Here is a 23,995-nt window from a genome sequence, read left to right as displayed (position 1 = left end):
TCTGTGAGGTTCCTAGAAGCAGTCCCCTACAGATCATATATTGCTGTGACCAAATAGCTCGCGCATGCTCTGCATTTTTTTTTTTAAACTTTTAAGTTCAAAGGTGTACATGCACGTTGGTTTCATAGATAAACTTGTGTCGTGGGAGTTCGTTGTACAGATTATTTAATCATCCAGGTATTAAGCCTGGTAGCCATTTGTTTTTTTCCTGATCCTCTTCCTTCCTCCCACTCTCCACTCTGTGATAGGCCTGAGTGTGTGTTGTTCCCTTCTATGTGTCCATGTGTTCTCATCATTTAGCTCCCACTTATAAGTGAGAGCATGTGGTATTTGGTTTTCCGTCCCTGTGTTAGTTTGCTGAGGATAATGGCCTCCAGCTCCATCCATGTGCCTGCAAAGGACATGATCTTGTTCTTTTTTATGTCTGAAAGGTACTCTGCTTACAAGGACAAAGGGGTGAATAGGGATTGGTGGGCAACTAACTAGTCATCTACTAGTTAGCTCAGTAAGCTAAGCATTAAATCTAAGAAATGGCAAAATAAGCCTATGGAAATTAGGAAGAAGGAAAGAATCAAGATAAAAGGAAAAATAAATTAATTTGGAAAAAAAAAAAAAAAGAAACCCAAATATTTGACAAATCGGAGATTATTGATTCCTCTTACCAAAGTAATCTCAATGGTTTGGTGGAGATGGACGGCAGATTGTCACAATGTTTGGCAAGAAAGAGAACAGATGGTCATCTTTGGAGGAAGGGTCACAGAAGGCTTTGGGGTTTGTGGAGGGGCATTGAGGGGAAGGTTATTGGTCTGCGGGGAGTGGGGAGACTTGAACATGGACACGTAGGTAGAGAAGAGGATGTAATAGAGTTGATCTTTATATATCTTAGTAGAGATATGTTTTATTTCTAATTTCTAGAATAATGATTTCACCCGTTTCTCAGGATTCGTGAGTTATTGTGACATGTGTAAATGGTTTGTACTTGTTCAACAGATTGTCATAAGATTACAAAAAAAAAAAAAAAAAAAAAAAATTAACGTGAGTCCGAGACTCTGAGTTGGAATTAAGGTCACTTAACAAGGTTTACTTGAAAGTGATTTTTCTTTGTTCTGGGTCACATAGATCATGGATTTTCACCTGGCAGAGAATTGGGGGAGGGGTCACTCCAAGAGCACCCAGGTGTTTGAACTGACATTTTAAAAAATAACCATTGCTTTCAATTTGTTTTTAATTATATTTACTTTGAAATTTCAAATAGCATTGAAGGAACATTTTCACGTTTATCAAAAGTAGTTTGGGATTTAAAATGATTGTGACCCATTGCCACAAACAGGTAACAAAGAAGTCATCGCGCCCCCTCCCCCCGCCCCCCTCCCCTTAACTAAGAGACCAGCGGCATTTCCCTCCCCCGACCAGCTAGATTTCATCCTCCTTAATTTCCTCTAAATAGAATCATTCACTGTCACTCATCTCACGGCCTGTTTAAAAATTTTTAGCCTAGCTATTGCCATTTTGGAGATTAGAGTTGAACCTTTTTATGAGAATCATTGTGTTTGATTTATGAAAAAAAGAATGTACAGGAAAGGGAAATTAAAAAGAATGATCAGAAGCTAATTTCTTTTGCTCATTGAAACTAGAAAGAAGGAAGCACTTTGTCAAGTTGACATTTGAAAACCTTTATTAGTGCATTTGGGAAATGAAGATAATAGAAACTATATGGGTTCTATTTGATTTATGGCAGTGAAGATGGCTTGCTCTTCTGATGTGGATCCATAAGAAACTCATATACATGGCAAAAACTCATTTGCCACCTTCATAGTAATAAAAAAAATGCCATTAATTCATTCATAGTCTGAGATATTGGACTGAAATAAATACCATTTATATTAAGCCATTTGCATCTTCCCTTCATCCAGCCACATACTGGGGGGAAAAATGTGTTTTGTCTGTTAGAAATGTTAAAAATCATGTAAATAAAATTTGAGCAGCTCTTAGAGTTTGTTAGCTTTTTCTCTACCAGTTTTAGAATCTTTCTGATGTGATATTTTTCTAGCTTTGGAGCTTGTCAAAAAAGGAAAAAAAATATCTATCTATCTATATTAAAAACCTGAAGGAATATATCATCATTCATTTCTCCTCCTAACACGTGAACCACATCACAAGATGTGGGGAGACCCCACCTGGTCCAAGCTAACTGTTTAACGATTTATATCACCATAAAGCACATTTCCCTTCTTTTCTTTTCCTGGCTCATGAAAGCAAATTACCATCTTTTGCCTTTATGTTCTTTGAAAATACCTGGTAAACCCCGAAAAACACTGGAGAATTCCCAGGTTGTAGGTCCATTTGTCTATTTATAACCCATTATGACATGAGCATTCCTCCTAGGGTAAAGGCAGTAATTCTTTTTAGACTCCTGGTTGCCATTTTCTAGGTGTGGTAGGACTGAGAACTGTGATTAGAGGAAAGCTAGAGACTGCCTAGTTTTCTAGAACTTCCTCATAATCTCTGAAAGGGAAATAGGCAAGTAGAGAAGTACAGTCCACAAACACAAACCTACCATCTTTGGTGTCATTCTCAGATCAGGAAAACAAAACAAAGCACAAAACAAGAAAACTACCACGTGCCCATCTCAGTGGAGATGTGTTTTGAATACAGTCATTTCATTATCAAACACAAAGATTATATCTTTTTAGACTCCTGGTTGCCATTTTCTAGGTGTGGTAGGACTGAGAACTGTGATTAGAGGAAAGCTAGAGACTGCCTAGTTTTCTAGAACTTCCTCATAATCTCTGAAAGGGAAATAGGCAAGTAGAGAAGTACAGTCCACAAACACAAACCTACCATCTTCGGTGTCATTCTCAGATCAGGAAAACAAAACAAAGCACAAAACAAGAAAACTACCCCGTGCCCATCTCAGTGGAGATGTATTTTGAATACAGTCATTTCATTATCAAACACAAAGATTATATCCTACAACATCTGTGTGATAGGTGAAGTCAAGTTTGAAGAATTAAGCTCTTTAAAGCAAAATTTAGATCAAAGTGGGAATTGTAGCAAATCGGTGAAAACCCTTCTAAATATTATGTTCATTTGGTAAAAGGACCAAGGAAATAATGTTGAATAGAGAATATTAGTAACATTTTATACATCTTTAATTAGTAATGGGTACTATTCAGTGGATTTCTACTTTTCTGTTTCTTTCTTGCAACTAAAATTTCAGATTCTCCTACAGTATCCACGTGATAATTATAGATTTGTTTTGTTCTGTAAATTTGTTTTGTCCTGTGTTTGTGCATAGTAAAAAAAGGCCTTGCCTTTTTTTTCCCCCCACTGTCTGACCCGTGACTGAGTTGTTGACTTTCAGGGTCCATTGAGAATTTCATGCTTGAAATTAAAAACCTGTGGGTAAATTTTATTTAATCTATTTAATGTATCCTATTTCAAACTTACTTTCTAACACATTAGATACCTGTAGTGCACCCATGGTAACTTTACACCAGACCTCCCTAGAATTCAGCAGAGCTGCTCTAATTCAGCTGATTCTTTTCCTCCCAGTAGATTCTTCTTCTTCTTCTTTTTTTTTTTTTGAGACAGAGTCTTACTCTGATGCTCAGGCTGGAGTGCAGTGGTGAGATCTTGGCTCACTGCAACCTCCGCCCCCCGGGTTCAAGCAATTCTCCTGCCTCAGCCTCCTTAGTAGCTGGGATTACAGGCACGTGCCACCACGCCTGGCTAATTTTTTGTATTTTTAGTAGAGATGGGGTTTCATGTTGGCCAGGCTGGTCTCGAACTCCTGACCTCGGGTGATCCACCCGCCTCAGCCTCCCAAAGTGCTGGGATTACAGGCATGAGCCACTGCGCCTGGCTCACCCATTAGAACCTAATTCTAAAGTGCATTTTTAAGGTCTGGGTTTGTTTTGTCTTTTAATTCTTACTTGTGAGTGTAATCCAGAACCTTCTACTGCTCTACCTTTTATTTTATATGCCTTTCTCTCTTACCAATACGTAGGTCTTTCTTTTTCCTAATGTCTCCATTAGGAGTGATTCAGAATTCTAACGTATTTTCATTTAAATCTTTACAGTTAAGGAAAATACATAGAGGAATATATTTACAAGAAGTAGCAAGATTTTGCAAACAGGAAACTGGTGTTCAAACAAGAATTATTGTGTCTGATGGCAGAATCTGAAGGTAGTTATTTCTCAACAGAAATGATAGAGACTGGTGAGGGGTTGGGAAACTGCAGCTCAGGGCCCAAATCTGGTGTGACTTGTTTTTGTAAATAAAGTTTTATTGGAACACAGCCATGCTGCTGCTGCCTTTTTTTTTTTTTTTTTTTTTTTTTGAGACAGAGACTTGCTCTTTTGACCAGGCTAGAGTGCAATGGCCCAATCACAGCTCACTGCAGCCTCGACCTCCTGGGCTCAAGTGATCTTCCCACCTCAGCCTCCTCAGTAGCTGGGACCACAGGCATGCACCATCACACCTGGCTAATTTTTAAAATTTAATTTTAGTAGAGATGAAGTCTCGCTATGTTGTGCAGACAAGTCTCGAACTCCTAGCTCAGGTTGTCTTCTCACCTTGGCCTCTTAATTAAGGTGCTGGGATTGTAGGCGTGAGCTGCCACGCCTGGTTGCCATTGTTCTGGTTTACATATTGTCTGTGGTGCTTTCCTGCCACACTGGCAGAGTGGGGTAGCTGCCACAGAGACCGTTTGGTTCTCAAAGCCTAAAATATTTACTATGTTTATATGTTATTTATAGAAAAAATTAGCTGACCCCTGGATTAGACTCACCATTAGGATACTCGGAAACTGCTCGGCTAAGACTTTACTCGTGAATTGCCCTATCTGCGACGGCATCCTAGTTCATCCTCCTGAATGCAGTGCTATTTCACCTTGCTCAGAATCAGTTTCCTCTTGAAACTCTCTCCTTTGGGGTTTTAGAAGATTTTGCTCTTATTTTTGTTTCTTCTTTGCTGGTGTCTTCCCCTCTTCTTTTGACAATCTTGATTGAGCATATCATTGTGTCCTCCCTCACCCTGCTACCCTGTTTGCACACCTTGGTTCTGTTTCCATATTTTGAACTCAACTTGCCTCTTACACATATTCACCAGTATTTTTATTTTTATTTTTATTTATTTATTTATTTCATTTTCTTTGAGACAGAGTCTCCCTCTGTCTCCCAGGCTGGAGTGCAGTGGCATGATCTTGCTGTTTTTAGAATTCTCTTTCACTTTTGACAGCTTGGCTATAGTGTACCGTAGAGAAGACCTTTTTGGATCGAATATATATGGGGATCTTTGAACCTGCTATAGCTGGTTGTCTATATCTCTCCCTCAAGACTTGGAGAAATTTTCAACTATTATTTTATTAAATAGGTTTTGTATGTCTTTGCCCATTTGCTCTTTTTCCGGAACTCCTGAAATTCAAATATATGTTGGCTTTATGGTGTCCCATATGTGACATAGGCTTTCTACATCCTTTTAAACTCTCTCTTTTTTTTTTAATCTGAGTTGTTTCAAAAGACTTGTCTTCAAATTCAGAAGTTCTTTCTTCCACTCTAATCTCTTGTTGAAGCTCTTGATTTTATTTTTTATTTTATTCATCGAATTCTTCTGTTCCAAGATTTCTGATTTGGTTCTATTTTTGGATATCTGTTTCTTTGTATTGTTTATCAGTGTTGTGGTCCACTGAGTTTCCCCAACATCATTATATTGAATTCTTTTCAGGCATTTCATAAATTTCATTTTCTTTGACATCTTTTACTGGAGAATTATGCTTTTCCTTTGGAGGAGATACAGTTTGGATATTTGTCCCCTCCAAATCTCATTTTAAAATGTCGTCCCCAACGTTGGAGGTGGGGCCTGGTAGAAGGTGTTTAGGTCATGGAGACAGATCCCTCAGGAATGAGTTGGTGCTGTCCTTTTAATAGTGAATTCTTGCAAGACCTGGTTGTGTAAAAGTGTGTGGCACCTTTCTCCTCCTTCGCTCTTGCTCCCACTCTCACCATGTGGTGCCCCTGCTCCCCCTTCACCTTTCACCATGAATGTATGCTTTCTGAGGCCTCACCAGAAGCAGGTGGCAGTACCATGCTTCCTGTACACCGTGCAGAACTGTGAGCTAATTAAACCTCTTTCCTTTTAAATTACCCATCTTTAGGTATTCTTTTTTCTTTTGAGACAGAGTTGCTCTGTCACCCAGGCTGGAGTGCAGTGGCACAATCTTGATCTCAGCTCACTGCAGCCTCCGCCTCACAGGTTCAAGCGATTCCCATGCCTCAGCCTCCTGAGGAGCTGGGATTGCAGTTGTGTGCCACCTTGCCTGGCTAATTTTTGTATTTTTAGTAGAGATAGGTTTTTACCATATTGGCCAGGCTGGTCTTGAATGCCTGACCTCAAGCGATCCACCCACCTCAGCTTCCCAAAGTGCTGGGATTACAGGTGTGAGCCACTGCGCTCGGCTAAGTATTCTTTTATAGTAGTGCAAATGGACTACCACAAGAGGTAGCATGCTTTCTCGCTTCCCCATGGTTCTCATGTCCTTTTCATTGATATCTTACACCTGGTTTAATGGTCACTTCTTCCAATTTTATGGATTAGCTTTCATACAGAAAGACTTTTTCCTGTCGATATATTTATAGTGTTGGTTGGGTAGTGGTTCTGGGTGGGCGCAGCAGTGGAGTCTTTTTTTTTTTTTTTTTTTTTTTTTTTTTGAGACGGAGTCTCGCTCTGTCGCCGAGGCTGGAGTGCAGTGGTGCGATCGGGCTCACTGCAAGCTCCACCTCCCGGGTTCACACCATTCTCCTGCCTCAGCCTCCCGAGTAGCTGGGACTACAGGCATGCTCCACCACGCCCGGCTAATTTTTTGTAGTTTTAGTAGAGATGGGGTTTCACCGTGTTAGCCAGGATGGTCTCGATCTCCTGACCTCGTGATCCGCCTGCCTTGGCCTCCCAAAGTGCTGGGATTACAGGCGTGAGCCACCGCGCCCGCCCAGCAGTGGAGTCTTTTAATGACTTTTTTATTGTAATCAATGTCAGTGGTGTCTGAGAGTTCCTCTCGGTGGCTTAGGCTGTGGTTGTTAGTGGAGGCTGTGGTAAGGCTTTGCTGGGAAGGGGATACCAGCCTGATCAGTTGTAAGGCACCAGTCAGTGGTGGTGGCAGCATGGCCCTGGGTGGCGGACACAGATGCCAGTGGTGGCCGTGGGGTCGTGGTCGGGCCAGTCTTTGGGCCTCCAGGTGGCATGCTTGTGCAGTAGTGGTGGCATTTGTGAGCTGGGTGTGTGGAGTCTTAGGCCCCAGACAGTGTGCCATGGCGCTGGCTGTATCAGTAGTGGCAATGGGCCAATCCTCAGGCCCCTGGGACACGCAGGTGGTGACAGTGGGCGGTGACAGGTGGAGTGGGCTGATCCCCAGGCTCCTGGACAGTGTGTGCGGATAGGCAGACATGTCTTCATGCCCGGAGAAACCACGTTTTCAGGGCACCTGAAGGTGTGTGCAGGTACTTTGGCAGCCCTGCCACTGGCAGGGAGGGGTTGCTACTGGTGACTGTGGCCCTAGGCAGGTAGCTGCCAGGCTTTGGAGAGCACATGTTTTGGCTCTTTTTGTCCTGGGAGTAGTCATCCTCGTGTGTTGGCCATCTGTTTCCCAAGGTGTAGGACATGGGGTGGACTAGAGTGCTGGGGGACCTGGCCACATCATTGGGTCCGACTGGCGTTGTGCTGCTACAGCCTTCTGGAAGAACATGGGGGATGCCAGCAGGGCTCCAGGGATGTTGAGGTGCAGGGGCTATTGGGCTCCAGGGCAGGGTGCAGTCTGGTGGGGGTTGAGCTCAATACGGTGCTGTGATGTAGTTGCTTGGGGTTCCTGGTGTGAGTGGGACCCAGTGTGAATTCTCTCTCTGGAACGGTTAGTCATGTGGATTCCAGAAAGCCTCCTGTACCAGGCTTAGGACTTGTGAGGGCTGAGGGACTCTTCTCGGGGTAGGGCTGCAGGTGTCGGTGGTGGGGATGCGGGCCAGTGGGGACCTCTTACTTACCTTTCCCCTCTCCTTCTGTGCCTTAGACATTCCCAGTCACTTCCCTGCCAAAAATCCCATATTGTCTCTTAGATGCTCTTTTCGAGGTGTGGTTATCTACTTGCTATTCTGGTCCTTCTTTGTGGAGGAGGTGAGTACCAAGCGCCTCTAGTCAACCATCTTGATGACATCTCCTGGGACAGTTTTAGATTTACAGAAAAATTACAAAGATAGTACAGAATTCCCATGCACACCCCCTTTCCCAGCACACACCGTTTCTGTTATTATTAACATGTTACATTACTATGGTACATTTGTTACAATTTATGAACCAGTATTTTTTGTTGTTTATGTTTTGAGATGGAGTCTTGCTTTGTCGCCCAGGCTGGAGTGCAATGGCACCATCTCAGCCCACTGCAACCTCTGCCCTTTGGGTTCAAGCAATTCTCCTGCCTCAGCCTCCCGAGTAGCTGGGATTGCAGGTATCAACCACTACGCCTGGCAATGTTTGATTTTCAGTAGAGACGGGGTTCCACCGTATTGGCCAGGCTGGTCTTGAACTCCTGTCTGCAGGTGATCCACCCCCTCGACCTCCCACAGTACTGGGATTCTAGGTGTGAGCCACCGTACCCGGCCTATGACCAATATTAATACATAAGATTCATACTTTTATTTAGATTTCTTTAGGTTTGGCCGAAGGGATGCCCCTTTTATATTCCAGGATCCCATTCAGGATAGCACCTTATATTTAATGGACTAATTTCCTTAGGCTTCTCTGGGCTGGACAGTTTCTCAGACTTCCCTTGTCTTTGATACCTTGACAGTTTTGAGCAGGACTGGTATTTTGTAGAATGTCCCTGATTAGGATTTTTCTGATACTTTTCTTATGATTAAATTGTGCTTATGTGTTTTGGGGTGGAAGACCAGAGAGCTGTAATAAAATTTGTATATATTAAGGCTCATTCTTTGTGTTATGAAGTTGTGTGATTTTGATTAGTAAAGACTGTTATGTTTTAGGGGGAAAGTATGCAGTTTCCCACTATTAAGTTTGCTATTAGCTGTAGGTTTTCTCTAGATATTCTTTATTATGTTGGGGAAGTTACCCTTAATTCCTTGTTTGCTGAGAATTTTCTTTTATTTTTTATTTTTTATTTTTATTTTTTGTGATGGAGTCTCGGTCTGTCACCCAGGCTGGAGGGCAGTGGCATGCTCTCAGCTCACTGCAGCCTCCACCTCCTGAGTTCAAGTGATTCTCCTGCCTCAGCCTCCTGAGTAGCTGGGATTACAGGTGCGTGCCACCATGCCCGGCTAATTTTTGTATTTTTAATACAGACAGGGTTCAGCTATGTTGGTCAGGCTGGTCTCAAACTCCTGACCTTGTGATCCACCCGCCTCGGCCTCCCACAGTGCTGGAATTAACAGGCGTGAGCCACTGCGCCTGGCCTGCCGAGAATTTTATCAGGAATAGATGTTGGCTTTTGTCAAATGCTTTTCATTGTCAATTGATACGATCATATGATTTTTCTGTACTAACCTGGCAATGGATGATATTGAGTGAATTTTGAATGTTGAACCAGCCTTGCATACCTGGAATAAATCCTAGCTGGTCAGCAGGTATATTATTATTTTTATACACTATTAGATTCAATTGCTAATACTTTGTTGAGGATTTTTCTGTCTGTGTTCATGAGAGAAACTGTTCTCTAATTTCCCTTTTGAAGAAATGCCTTTATCTGGTTTTCGTATTAGGGCAATCCTAACCTCATAGAATGAACTGGGAAGTGTTCACTCTGCTTTTATTTCCTGGAAGAGATTGTGGTGTATTGGTATCATTTCTTTCTTAAATGTTTGGTAGAATTCATCTATGTACCCATCTGGGCCGGGTGTTCGCTGTTGTGGAAGGTTATTAATTCTCGATTCATTTTCTTTAACATAGATAGGCCTATTCAGGTTTTTTTCTTGTGTGTGTTTTGGTAATTTGTCTTCAAGGAATCTGTTCATTTTATGTATGTTATCAAATTTGCAGGTGTGGTGTCTGCAGTATTCTCTTTATTTAATTGTCCATGAGATCAGTAGTTATGATCCCTCTTTTCATTTTTGGCATTGGTAATTTGTGTCTTCTCTCCATTTTTCTTGGTTAGCCTGGCTAGAACTTTGTTAATTTAATTTAATTTTTTCCAGAACCAAATTTTTATTTTGTTGATTATTCTCTTTTGGTTTTCTCTTACTGATTTTATTGATTTCTGCTATGACTTTTATCATTTCTTTTCCTCTGCTTGCTTTAGCTTAAATTGCTCTTCTTTTTCTACTTTTCTAAAATGAAGGCTTCGGTTACTGATTTTTTTCACTTAGTAATACATCATGATCCTTTGTCTAAGTATTATATTACCTCAAGTTTAAATTGCTGCATAGTTATTTATTAATTGGTTTTGTCATGATTTTCTTAACCCGTCTGCTATTAAATAGCACTGCAAAAATTTATATACACCTTTGCACATATTTCTGATCATTAAATTCCGGAAGGGAAATTACAGGGATAGGAGGCTGCAGTTAAAAAGGTTTAACAGATATTTCCAAATTTGCCCTTTAGTAAGATTGTATCTCGTGGTCTTGTCATTTTTGCACATTCTTACGTGATGAAGTACAATTCCAGATGTTAATATGTCATCATTATCAGCTTTATAAACAGTAACATATATAAGTCTGATTTTTAATGTTAATGTTTTACAGTATACTATATCACTAAGGTATATAAAAAGTGTACAGCTTGATGACTTTCTATAAGGTCAATTGACTGGTATAACTAGCACCCCAAAAGCATTTTTCCTGTTCATTCCCTGTCATCCCCCACTTCCAAAGGTAGCCACTATTCTGAATCATTCAATATACTCTTTTATTTTGTGTAGCTTCTTTAGTAGCGTTATGTCTGTCATTTAGCCAGGTTGTATGTAGTAATAGTTAACTTTTTTCATTGCTTTGAAGAATTCCATTGTAACAATGTCACAAAAATTTTTAAGTTGAGCCAGAGGTGGTGGCTAGTGCCTGTAGTCTTATGGGGAGGCTGAGATGGGAGAATCTCTTGAGCCCAGGAGGCTGAGGCTGCAGTGAACTGTGATTGCACCACTGCACTCCAGCCTGAGCCACAGAGCAAGACCCTATCTCTTAAATAATTAATTAAAATTGTTTCTAATTTGTGTCTATCATGAACATTGCAACTCTGAATATTTTTATTACATGTGTCTATTGTTTTAATATGTGTTTAATTATTTGTGATATTGAAATAATTTATGATATTTTTATTAACCATTTCTATTTTTTTTTAAGTATCTGTTTTGGTTCTTTGCCAGTTTTTTCTTTTGAAATATTTGTGATTTTTTATGACTTGCAAACATGTTTTATTAAGGACTTAAGGACTTAAGGTATGTGTATACATATACATATATATACACATATTTATCTATATATTTTTTAATTTTTTAATTTTTTTGAGTTGGAGTGTCACTCTGTTGCCCAGGCTGGAGTTCAGTGACATGATTTTGGCTCACTGCCGCCTCTGCCTCCCGGGTTCAAGCAATTCTCCTGCCTCAGCCTCCTGAGTAGCTGGGATTACAGGTGCCCGCCACCATGCCCAGCTAATTTTTGTATTTTTGGTAGAGACAGGGTTTCACCATGTTGACTGGGCTGGTTTTGAACTACTGACCTCAAGTGGTCCGCCCACCTTGCCCTCCCAAAGTGTTGGGATTACAGGTGTGAACCACTGCGCCCGGCCTCTCTATTTCTTTTTTAAGGTATGATAAGACACAGGGATATTTCACCTTACCCAAATGGATAAATGATTGAACCAGCATCATTTGTTGGATAATTCATTTTCTACCTCCATGATTTGTAATGGTTGCCTCTCATAACTAAGTTTCCATATGTGCATGGATCTATTTCTGAGCTTTCTACTGTGTTACATTGGTTAGTTTTTCTCTCTTGTCACATTACCTCACTAAGTTTAGCATAGCTTTATAGTAAGCCTTGTTTTCTAGCATAAAAGACATGTTATGTTCTTCAAAAAATTTTTTTCCCAAAATGGTCTTGCCTGTTCTTAGCCTTTAATTACATTTTCATATTTATTTTAGAATCAGTTTTTGTTTTCACACACGTACAACTTTGGGATATTGATTAGAATGCATTGAATTTGTAGGTTAATTTGGAAAAGTTGCCATCTTTATGAAGCCATGTCTTCTGGTTATTTTAAAGTTGCCTGTCCTGTCACTTTAATTTTCTTTCACTAAAGCTTATGTTCTAATTGTAGATTAGGTTGGCTCTCTTTCTGAAATGTTAGATTACCATGGATCTTTTGGAATTCTGGTTTGCAGGCTCATCTTGAGTAGGTGTTATTTTTGCGTGCATGTGTGCTCTAACAGGCAGCTAGGTCCAGTTCCTGGCCAGGAGGTTGTTTCATTGTATGTTTTAACTAGCTTTATTTGATTTTCATTTTTTATCTATGTTGCAGTGGGGATGGCTCAGGAGATGAATTTATAGCTCTTATTTGACCATATGTCCATTATATATATATGTTATTTAATAAATAATGCACATTAGATAAAGAAGGATTTTGGATGGAAGGCTTAATTTTTGGTATCCTAATGTTTGTATAATAAGTATGGTCTACTCTTCTTTCTGGGCTCATCTTCCTGTCATTCCAGATTCACTTTCTTATGTGTCAGACATAAAGTAGAATGCTGTACCTCCAGGCACATCTTGTCACTAATAAGCTTTCCAGGGAGGAAACTTCATAGGCTTACTTCACGGACTGAGTCACCTTCTAATGAGTCTGGTTTTTGTTTTTGTTGTTTTGCAAGACCAAACTTCAGCACAGGGAGGTTAACTGATGGGTTAAAAACATTCTGGGCCAGGCGCGGTGGCTCACACGCCTATAATCCCAGCACTTTGGGAGACCGAGATGGGCGGATCACAAGGTCGGGAGATTGAGACCATCCTGGCTAACACAGTGAAACCCCGTCTCTATTAGTACAAAAAAAAAAAAAAAAATTAGCCGGGCATGGTGGTGGGCGCCTGTAGTCCCAGCTACTCAGGAGGCTGAGGCAGGAAGATGGCATGAACACGGGAGGCAGAGCTTACAGTGAGCCGAGATTGCGCCACTGCACTCCAGCCTGGGCAACAGAGCAAGACTCTGTCTCCAAAAAAAAAAAAAGGACCATTCCGAACATCCCTGGACTGTAGAGTTCTTGCATTTGAATGATTAATTCCCCAGGAAGCGAGTATTTACTATAATATTTGGGACTTTGGGAACTTGTAGATTGGTACAAGTAATATTTCTGGAGAAATAGACCTGCTCTAGAGCTTTGATTTTAGAGATATATAGTTTGGGGCTGCTCTATATTCCTTTAAAATTTACTTTGTCTCAGTCATTTTGTGAAGCATAGTTTGGCTGTCTTAAATATCCTTCTCATACCCTGTCTTCTGCACACATGGGGTCCAATTGTTTCTCTTCATTTGTATTTGCTGCAGGAGTGATGGATAGACTTTGTGTGCAGGAACATCGCTAGAGATTTTACTTTTGTCAGTATCCTCGGACATCCAACCAAGTCAGTAGGTTGCTTGAAGTCATGGGAGTCTGCGATGACATCCTGGTTTAGGCAATAACATGATCTTCTGCTGATTGATTTTTATGACATTGTTTCTCTGACTTCTGTTTACTCTTCTGTAGATAAGGCACCTCTGTTGTTCATCTTGTGGGGGTGGTTTTAGATTTTTTCAGAAAGCTTTTCTCCCAGATGGAAAGTATATAGAGTAGCCCTTAGGATTTTATAGTTGCATCTTTCTTTCTCTAGAAACCTTACCATTTATTTATTCTCTTTCAGCTATTTTGTCTTCAGCTCTTTTCATCTTGTATTCCTTACTAGTCATTCTTTCTTTGAGTATTCTCATTTCTTTGTCCTTTTCCATACAGTTCCCATGTTGTAAATTTCCGTGTTCTGGTTCTCAGGGCACAGGTCATTTTCATACTATGGACCGTCCTGTTCAAAATGTCAATAAACACCCCCTTCTAATTTCTCCCAACCTCCAAAGGATGAAGAAACACTGCTCCATACTACTCATTTGATTTTCCCAAAGTGTAAATACTACTTCTTTTTAAATGTTTGTAGCCTCTTGTGGGAATTTTATTTCTGCCGTTACATGGTTACTTGGCTTACACGCCCTCTTTTTCACATTCTGCTGCCAGTGCCCTGAGCCTCTTCTTTGTGCATCTTGCACTTCTCTGCTTTCTTGCACTCATATCTTCTTGTGGTTTCACCCTCCGCTTACTCCTTCACACAGGTGATATCTTCCTGCACACTAACCAAGTTACTGGGTGGATGTCAAGCTCTGTTTTTCTGTTTCCTGTTGTAAGTAACCTGTAGAGTACATGACTCTTCAAACTCTGGCCACACTGTCTTACGTTTCAGTTGATGTCACTGTCTTCTTAGGTTCTACTGAGCTCAAGGCAAGTCTTTCTACTCTCTACCAAATTTCTGATCTTTAAGCAAGAGGATTTGTTTTGTTTTGTTTTGTTTTTTTCCTGAGACAGAGTCTCACTGTGTCGCTCAGGCCGGAGTGCAGTGGTGCGATCTCAGCTCTCTGCAACCTCTGCCTCCTGGATTCAAGTGATTCTCATACCTCAGCCTCCCGAGTAGCTGGGATTATAGGCATGTGCCACCATGCCCAGCTAATTTTTGTATTTTTAGTAGAGATGGGGTTTCACCATGTTGGCCAGGCTGGTCTCGAACTCCTGACCTCAGTTGATCCGCCCACCTCGGTCCCCCAAAGTGCTGGGATTATAGATAGGCGTAAGCCACCGTGCCTGGCCGAGCAGGAAAGTTTTAAGTATCTACTATAATGGATAGCAGAGATCAGGCATATCAAGAGATTGTTAAACCCAACCAATCTCATCTTCAGAATCAATACTGTTAAAAAGTGTGTGTGTATACATGTTTTCTGATCTCAAAACTTTTGTTGTATTTCCTTCTAAGCCTTATTTTTTGGGTGTAGATATATTATTAATGCTGTACTGCATGTATAATTTTGTTTTCAGCTTTTAAAAAATTCATCATTGTAACATTAAAAATTACCCCTTAAAGCCAGGAGCAGTGGCTCACACCTGTAATCCCAGCACTTTGGGAGGCTGAGGCAGGTGGTTCGCTTGAGGTCAGGAGTTCGAGACCAGGCTGGGCAACATAGCAAAACATCTCTATTAAAAAATACACAAAAAAATTAGCTGGATGTGATGGCATGTGCCTGTAGTTCCAGCTACTCGGGAGGCTGAGGTGAGAGGATGACTTGAGCCTGGGAAGTCGAGGCTGCAGTGAGCTATGATGGCACCATTGCATTCCAGCCTGGGCAACAGAGCAAAACTGTCTCAAAAAAAGAAAAAAAAAGTTACTGCTTGTCAACAAATACTCCTCTAAAACAGTTATTCTCGATGGGAACGAGGTACAAAAAGAAAGTTTCCCTCTCTTTCTGAGAGTCACATCTAGATTGAACCCTGCTATTGTTAGGAGGATGTTCCTCAGATATGTTGGGGTTCGTGACCATTGTTCTGAAATAGTGTGAGCTAAAGGATGATATCATAAATCATCTAGCCATTCCTAGGGATTGTACCTCTTGTCGTCATCTGGAGTTTGTCATGTCTCATTATTATAAAGCGAGAATAAGCATGCTTATTCATCAGTCTTCATAATTTTTGTCATGTCCATAAGCTACATTTTTAGAAATGCAATTACTAGGTCAACAGATTTGAATATTCTTCAGATTCTTTAATCATCTTGCCATGTTACTTTTCTAAACGTTGGTACTGAATTACACTCCCACCATCAATGAACAAATACGCCTGTCGTGCTAAACTCTAGGCAGCACTGAATATTGCTGTTAAAAAAAAAATCTTTGCCAATTTGTTAAGCCCAAATAGTACCTCATTACTGCTTCAATTTGCATTTCTTTGATTACTAGTAAGTCAGTACCATATTTTAGGAGACCATTTTATCTTGTTTTGACACAGCCTCAACTAGAGTATGTCTTGAATTGCAACTGTCAAGATAAATCATTGAAATTAAGAGCTGTAGTCCTCGGTTATAATAACCTCATCCAGTCTATGTAGCACTGAAAGCTGCCTAATTAGAAGCAACAGAACTCTAACTCATGACTATATATTTTTAAACTTTTTATTGTGGATTTTTATAGTACTCAAGAGGAGAGACAATAATATAACCAATTCCTTGTAACCATCATCTTAGCTTTGACAACCGTTAGCATTCTGGAGTTCTGGCTTTGTCTGTCTTCCCAGTTTGGGTGGTAGGGAAGGCATTGGAATATTTAAAATCTAATAACAGACATAATATCATTTTATCCGTGAATACTTCTGTATACAACATATAAAGACTTTTTAGGGCCAGGTGTGGTGGCTCATACCTGTAATCCCAGCACTCTGGGAGGCCAAGGCAGGCAGATCACTTTAGCTCAGGTATTTGAGACCAGCCTGGGCAACATAGCAAAACCTCGTTACTACAAAAAAAATTATAAAAATTAACCAGGTGCGGTTGGACACACCTGTAGTCCCAGCTAGTTGGGGGGCTGAGGCAGGAGGATCACTTGAGCCAGGGAGGTGAAGGCTGCAGTAAACCAAGATCGTGCACTGCACTCCAACCTAGGCGACAGAGTGAGACCCTGTCTCAAAAATAAAATAAAGACTTTTTAGGCCAGGCACAGTGGCTTATGCCTGTAATCCCAACACTTTGGGAGGCCAAGGTGGGCAGATCGCTTGAGGCCAGGAGTTTGAGAGCAGCCTGGCAATATAGCGACACCCCATCTCTACAAAAAAATTAAAAATAAAAAAATAAGCTGGACATGGTGGTGTGCACCTGTAATCCCAGCTCCTCAGGAGGCTGAGGTAGAATCTTTTGAGGATCCTGGGAGTTTGACTTCCAGGTACAGTGAGCTGTGATTGTGCCACTGCACTCCAGCCTGTGTGACAGATCGTAACCCTGTCTCTCAACAAAAAACAAAAAGACTAAAAAATTTGAATGCCTCCTCCCAATACGTTATATATATAATATATATTATATAATACTTATAATATAAATCTAATATTTATAATTTATAATATAATATATAATATAATAAATTTTATATAAAATTTATAATATAATATAATATTTATTAATTAATAAATATATTTTAATATAATAATATATTAAAATACAAAATATTTATAATATAAATTTATAACATAATAAATATAATAAAACTAATATAATATAATATAATAAATATAATATAATAAAATAATATATATTATTATATATAATAATATATACATGGTGCAGTGGCACATGCCTATAGTCTGTATATAATTTTTATATAGGCTTTTTAATTAAAGTATACCATACACACAGAAAAGAGCACAGATCTTACATGAACTGCTGGATGAATTACTACAAAATGAACACAGCCAGCAAATAGCTCAAGAAATAGAATGTTAATAGCACCTTCAGAGTTCTCTCCTGGCCATGAGCCCCTCCCCTCTCTAAAAATAATTGATATTTTGATTGCTAACACCATAAGGTAGCTTTGCCTGGTTTTGAACGTTGTGGAATCCTCACAGTTTAAATTCTTTTGTGGATATATGTGTTTTTTCTTTATGTCTGTTTGTTAGATTCATTCATGATGTGTGCAGCTGTAATTCATCCATTTTCATTGCTTTATGTCAATATATGAGTATGCCACGATTTATTCCTTCTCCTATTGAAGGATATTCACATTGCATCCTGTTTGGGGCTATGATGAATAATTGCATAATAACCTTTCTGTACATGTTTTTTGATACACACGTGGAGTAACTGATGTTCACTATGTATCTGGGAGTGGAAGTGCTGCCTCATTGGGTGTGCTGCATTCAGTCATCATTAGTGGATAGTGCCAGACAATCTCAAGGCCATGTAAGAACATTCAAGGCTTTGGTCAATGTTTCTTTTGCATTGTCTTTTTTTTATTGGTTTATAGGATTTTTAAATGTATTCTAGATAGGAGTAAATGTCCCTTTTTGCTCTATGTCTTCTCTTTCCATTGCCTCATGACTTTTGATAAGAAGTAGCCAATTTCAATGTAGTCCGTTTATCAAGTGTCCTTATCTGGTGAGTGCATTTTATCCTGGTTAAGAAAGTCATGAAGACAGTTTCTTATGTAATTTCCTAGATATTGTGTTGTTTTTCCTTACTTTTGCATTTTAAAGTCTATAATTTTTTTAAAGTCATTAAAGTGGGGACTTTTTTTCCCCCTACAATAGGTATCCATTTGACTCAATGCTATTTATTTTTAAAAAAAACAATCCTTCCCTGCCCTGTTCTACGGTGTCAGTTTTGTCATAAATTAAGTATCCTTACATGTTTGGGTCTGTTTTTATTTTTTTTAATTTATTTATATTTATTGATTGATTGAGATGGAGTCTCTGTCGCCCAGGCTGGAGTGCAGTAGCGCGATCTCAGTTCACTGCAACCTCTGTCTCCTGGGTTCAAGCGATTCTCCCGCCTCAGCCTCCCGAGTAGCTGGGATTACAGGTGCTCACCACCACGCCTAGCTCATTTTTGTATTTTTAGTAGAGACAGGTTTCACCATCTTGGCCAGGCTGGTCTCGAACTCCTGACCTTGTGATCTACGCACCTCGGCCTCCCAAAGTGTTGGGATTATAGGTGTGACCCCAGCCCCCTGCCTACTGTTTTTTTTTTTTTTTTTTTGTAAAACTCCACCATACTGAAGAGATTTCCTTTTATTCCTAGCTTTATGTGACTATTATCAATGGCTATTGGGTTTTCATCATATCTTTTTTTGCATCTATTGAGATTATACGATTTCCTTTATTCTGCTAATATGGTGAATTGCATTGATTTTCAAAAACAAACCAAATTCTATTCATACAATAAACTCATCTTGGTCACTATGCATTATCTTTTTTATGTATCATGGGATTCTTTTGTATATTACTATTTAAAAGATGTTTCCATTTCTGTTCAAGAGAGATGCGAACTGTCATTTTCTTTCTTTTAATGATTTTAAGTTTTAATATCAGTATTATGCTGACTTCATAAAATGAGTAAGAGGATAGGCCCTCTTTTTCTTTTCTCTGGAAGAATTTAATATTTCAGATCAAACACCATAATAATTATAGGACTATTTAGATTTTCTGTTTATCAATTTTATTAAGTTGTATTTTCTTTAGGACTTTGTACATTTCATTTAAAATTTCAAAATGACTTTGTGTAACTGCCCATAATATTCTGTCATCTCTATACTTTCTGTAGGACCCGTACTGTTGTCCCCCTCTTCATTCTTAGTAATAGTATGCATATTTTTATTTCTTATTCTTTTTTTTTCTTTTTTTCTTTTAAGATGGAGTCTGGCTCTGTTGCCCAGGCTGGAGTGCAATGTTGTGATCTTGGCTCACTGCCACCTCGGCCTCCCAGGTTCAAGCGGTTCTTCTGCCTCAGCCTCCCGAGTAGCTGGGACTACAGGCGTGCAACACCATGCCTGGTTAATTTTTGTATTTTTAGTAAAGACAAGGTTTCACAATGTTGGTCAGGCTGGTCTCAAACTCCTGACCTTTGGTGCTCTGCCTACCTCGGCCTCCCAAACTGCTGGGATTACAGGCATGAGCACTGTGGCTGGCCTATTTCTTATTCTTTCCATTAATTTGTCACTCTCATTAAATTTTTCTGTAAGTAATTTTTGGAATACTTGCCATCCTTATTTTATGGCATTTTTTCTATTAATTTCTGTTCTTTTATTTCCTTTTTTCTTATATTTATATTATTGTTTACTTTTTAACATCTTACATATATTAAATTATAGATATTCATCCTTTCCATTTTAAAATTAAGAAATAATTTACATAGCATAAAAATTCCTTTTTAAAGTATATAATTCAGTGACTTTTAGTTTATTTACAAAACAGTATGACCATGTGGATTATCTCATTTCAGAACTTCCAATAGTGTCTTGCTTCTTACAGTTAGTATAATGTTTTCCAAGTTAGTGCATGTTATATAGCATGAATCAGAACTTCATCTTTTTTTTTTTTTTTTTTTTTTTTTTTTTGAGACGGAGTCTCGCTCTGTTCCCCAGTCTGGAGTGCAGTGGCGTGATCTCGGCTCACTGCAACTTCTGTCTCCCGGGTTCAAGTGATTCTCCTGCCTCCTGAGTAGCTGGGACTATAGGCACCCTCCACCACACCCAGCTAATTTTTGTATTTTTATTAGAGTTTCATCATATTGGCCAGGCTGGTCTCGAACTCCTGACCTCGTGGTCCACCTGCCTCGGCCTCCCAAAGTGCTGGGATTACAGGTGTGAGCCACTGTGCCTGGCCTAGAACTTCATCTTTTTTGCTGAATACTATTCTCTTGGATGGATATATACTACATTTTCTTTATCCATTCTTCAGCTGATGGATGTTGGCATTGTTTCCAGCTTTTGGCTGTTATGAGTAATACTATTGGGAATATTCATGTATAGGTTTTAGTGTGAATATATGTTTCAGTTCTCTCAGGTATACACTTACGAGTAAACTTGCTGGGTCATATAGTAATTCTATATTTAACTTTTTCAGAAGCTGCCAACTTGAAGCACAAAAAGTTTTAACTAGGAAAAAGTCCAGGGTATCTTTTTTGCCTCCTTCTGTTGCTTATGTTTTTGGTGTCATATTTAATTGCCTAATGCAAGGTGACAAAGATTTACCTTATGTTTTCTTCCGAGAGTTTTATTGTTTTAGCTCTTTGGGCAGTTTTGAGTTAATTTTTGTGGACAATGTGAGATGTTCATTTGCCTGTGAATAACTAGTTGTCTCAGTACCATGTGTTGAAAAGACTATTTTTTCCCCATTGAATTGTCTTTGTACCCTTGTCAAAATCAACTGGCCGTAAGTGTATGGGTTTTATTTGTGGACTGTCCAGTTCTGTTGATCTGCACTTTTATCCTTATGGTGGTACCACACAATCTTGATTAACATAGCTTTGAGTACATTTTGAAATCACAGTGTTTGAATCTTCTAACTTTCTTCTTTTTGAAATTATTTTGGCTTTCTGGGTTCCTATGCATTTCCATATGCATTTGGGGATCAGCTTTTAAAGCCTACAAGACAGACAGCTGGAATTTTAACAGAGATGTAAAAATTTTTATTGAGGTAGCATTCAAGTAACATAAAATGAACTGTTTTAACATGAACAATTAAGTGGCATTTCATACATTTACAGTCTTGTGTGATTATCACCTTTATCTAGTTCCTAAACGTTTTTATTACTCCAACATAAAATCCTATACCCATTAAGCAGTTACGCCCCATACCTCCATAAACGGTTAAAGTCCCTTATAACCACCAATCTGTTTTCTGTTTCTATGGATATATCTGTTCTGGAAATTTCATATAAATGGATTCGGGTAGTATGTGACTTTTTTTCATTCCTAGAATAAATCCCACTTGGTAATAATGTAAAATATTTTAATATGATGTTGGGTTTGGTTTGGTAGTATTCTGCTGAGAATTTCTACATCATAAGGGATTGGATTATAGTTTTCTTTTCTGGTGATGTCTTTTTCTGGTTTGTTATGAAGATAATGCTGGCCTCCGAGAAGGAGGTGTGAAGTGTTTCCTCTTCTATTTTTTTTTGGAAGAGTTTGAGAATATTCTTCTTGAAATGTTTGGCAATGAAACCATCTGCTCTTAAGCTTTTATTTGTTGGGAGTTTTTTTTGATTGTTCAATCTCTTGACTTGTAGGTCTGTTCTGATTGTCCATTTCTCCTTGAGTCATTTTTGGTAATTAACATATTTCCAAGAATTTGTCCGTTTAATTTAGGTTGTCTACTTTTTTTGTTATATAGTTGTTCATAGTATTTTCTCATAATTCCTTTTATTTGTGTGAGGTTAGTAGTATTTATCTCCACTTTCATTTCTGATTTTAGTTATCTCTGTCTTCTTTTTCTTAGTTCAGCTAAAGGTCCGTTTAGTTGATCTTTTCATAGAACATACCTGTGGTTTCTTTGTTCTCCCCAGTAATTTTTCTGTTCTCTATTTCTTTCACCTCTGTTCTAGCCTTTGTTTTTCTTTCCTAACCCTAACTGTTGGTTTAATTTACTCTTCTTTTGCTAGGTCCTGGAGGAGAGTTAAGTTAATCACGTCGTTCATGTGTCCTGTGCTGTTACTCCTTTGTCTTCAATTGTTAGTTACTGAGAAAGTTCTTTTGTCTTATATTATTGGTTACCGAGAGAGATGTTTACAGATGTGCCATTGTGACTATGGCTATGTTCATTTCTTGTTTTAGTTATGTCAATTGTTACTTCATATTGATGCTATATTGTTAGGTGCTAGTACATTGTTATACTAGTTAAGAATTGTTAACATATTTTTGGTGGATTGGCCCTTTTATAATGCCCTTCTCACCTTCTCATCTTAAAGTCTGTTTGTCTAATACTAGTAAAGCAACACTAGTATTTTTTTATGGTCAGTGTTTGCGTAGTACAACTTTTTTCTTTTTGTTTTTATTTTCAACCTTTTTTGTATCTTTATATTTAAGTTATATCTCCACAAGACATTACCATTTTTGTTTCATGCAGTCAGTATTCATGATTTACCCAAAAGTTTTCTCTCTATTCTTTTGTATGTCTCTGCTTCCATCTGAAGGACTTTTTAATAACAAGTAATTGGGTTTGTTTTTTTAAACTTTTGGAAAATCTTTATCTTTTTGAGTGTTTATCTGTTTGCATGAAATACAATAATTGACATTTAAATTTAAATTTAGCATCTATTTGCATTATTTTTCCTCTCTTTTTAGCTGTCTTTTTCTCTATTTTTTTTGCTTTCTTTTGTTTTTGACTGAGGAATTTTATTATAAGTTTTCCATTCTGTTTGTTTTTAATATTTATTTTTCTATTATTGTTCTTTTAGCTGTTGCTCTAGTGATTGAAGCAGACATTCTTGACTTATTAAAGTCAATGTAAATTAGCATTTATATCATTTTGTATGTAATAATACTTAGATTACTTAACTCCATTAACTCCCTCCCAACATTTAAGCTATTTTTGTTGTACATTTTACTTTTACATATTTTTTGAACCCCTCAAGACCTTACCATTCTTTTTTTTTTTCTTTTTTCTTTTTTGAGATGGAGTCTCACTGTGTTGTTGCCCAGGCTTGAGTGGAGCAGCCCAATCTCAGCTCACTGCAAGCTTCGCCTCCTGAGTTCAATTGATTCTCCTCCCTTAACCTCCCAAATAGCTGGGATTACAGATGCGCACCACCACGCCTGGCTAATTTTTTTGTATTTTTAGTGGAAACTGGGTTTCACCATGTTGGCCAGACTGGTCTTGAACTCTTGATTTCAGGTGATCCGCTCACCTCGGCCTCCCAGAGTGCTGGGGTTATAGGCATGAGCCACTGTGCCCAGCTAAAACCTTACCATTCTTGTTTCATACAGTCATTATTCATGATTTAACCACAAATTTTCTCTTCAGTCTTTCCTGTGTCTCTTCTTCCAGCTGAAGGATTTTTTAAAAACCAACAAGCTGGATGTGGTGGCTCACACCTATAATCCCAGCACTTTGGGAGTTCAAGGTAGGAGGATCACTTGAGTCCAGGAGTTCAAGACCTGCCTGGGCAACATAATGAGACCCTATTTCTACACAAAGTAAAAAAAAATTAACCGGGGATGGTGATGCACCAGTGCACTCCAGCCTGAGTGACAGAGTGAAACCCTGTCTCAAAAAACAAAAAATTTAAAAAAGATTAAAAACAAAATATAAACACAATACCATTATCACTCCTAATACAATTAACAATGCATCTTAATGCATTTCCTGAAAATTCAAGTGTGGCTCATTTTCTCTGATAGTTTCCAAAAGAATGTGTTTTTACAACTTTTTTTCTCAGAGTAATATCCAAACAAGACTCTCACA

At 38.8% G+C, this 23,995-nt stretch overlaps 1 protein-coding gene across 4 annotated transcripts in view; it reads left to right on the top strand.

Annotated features, from left to right (window-relative positions):
* Positions 1–23,995, top strand: part of LOC102133005 (S-adenosyl-L-methionine-dependent tRNA 4-demethylwyosine synthase TYW1) — a 254,181-nt gene that overhangs the window by 163,295 nt on the left and 66,891 nt on the right. The window lies entirely within an intron of this gene.

The sequence above is a fragment of the Macaca fascicularis genome, chromosome 3, assembly GCF_037993035.2.
Source record: "Macaca fascicularis isolate 582-1 chromosome 3, T2T-MFA8v1.1".
Classification (NCBI taxonomy): Eukaryota; Metazoa; Chordata; class Mammalia; order Primates; family Cercopithecidae; genus Macaca; species Macaca fascicularis.
The sequence above is the reverse complement of the archived record's forward strand: the minus strand, read 5'-3'. Positions and strand labels throughout refer to the sequence as shown.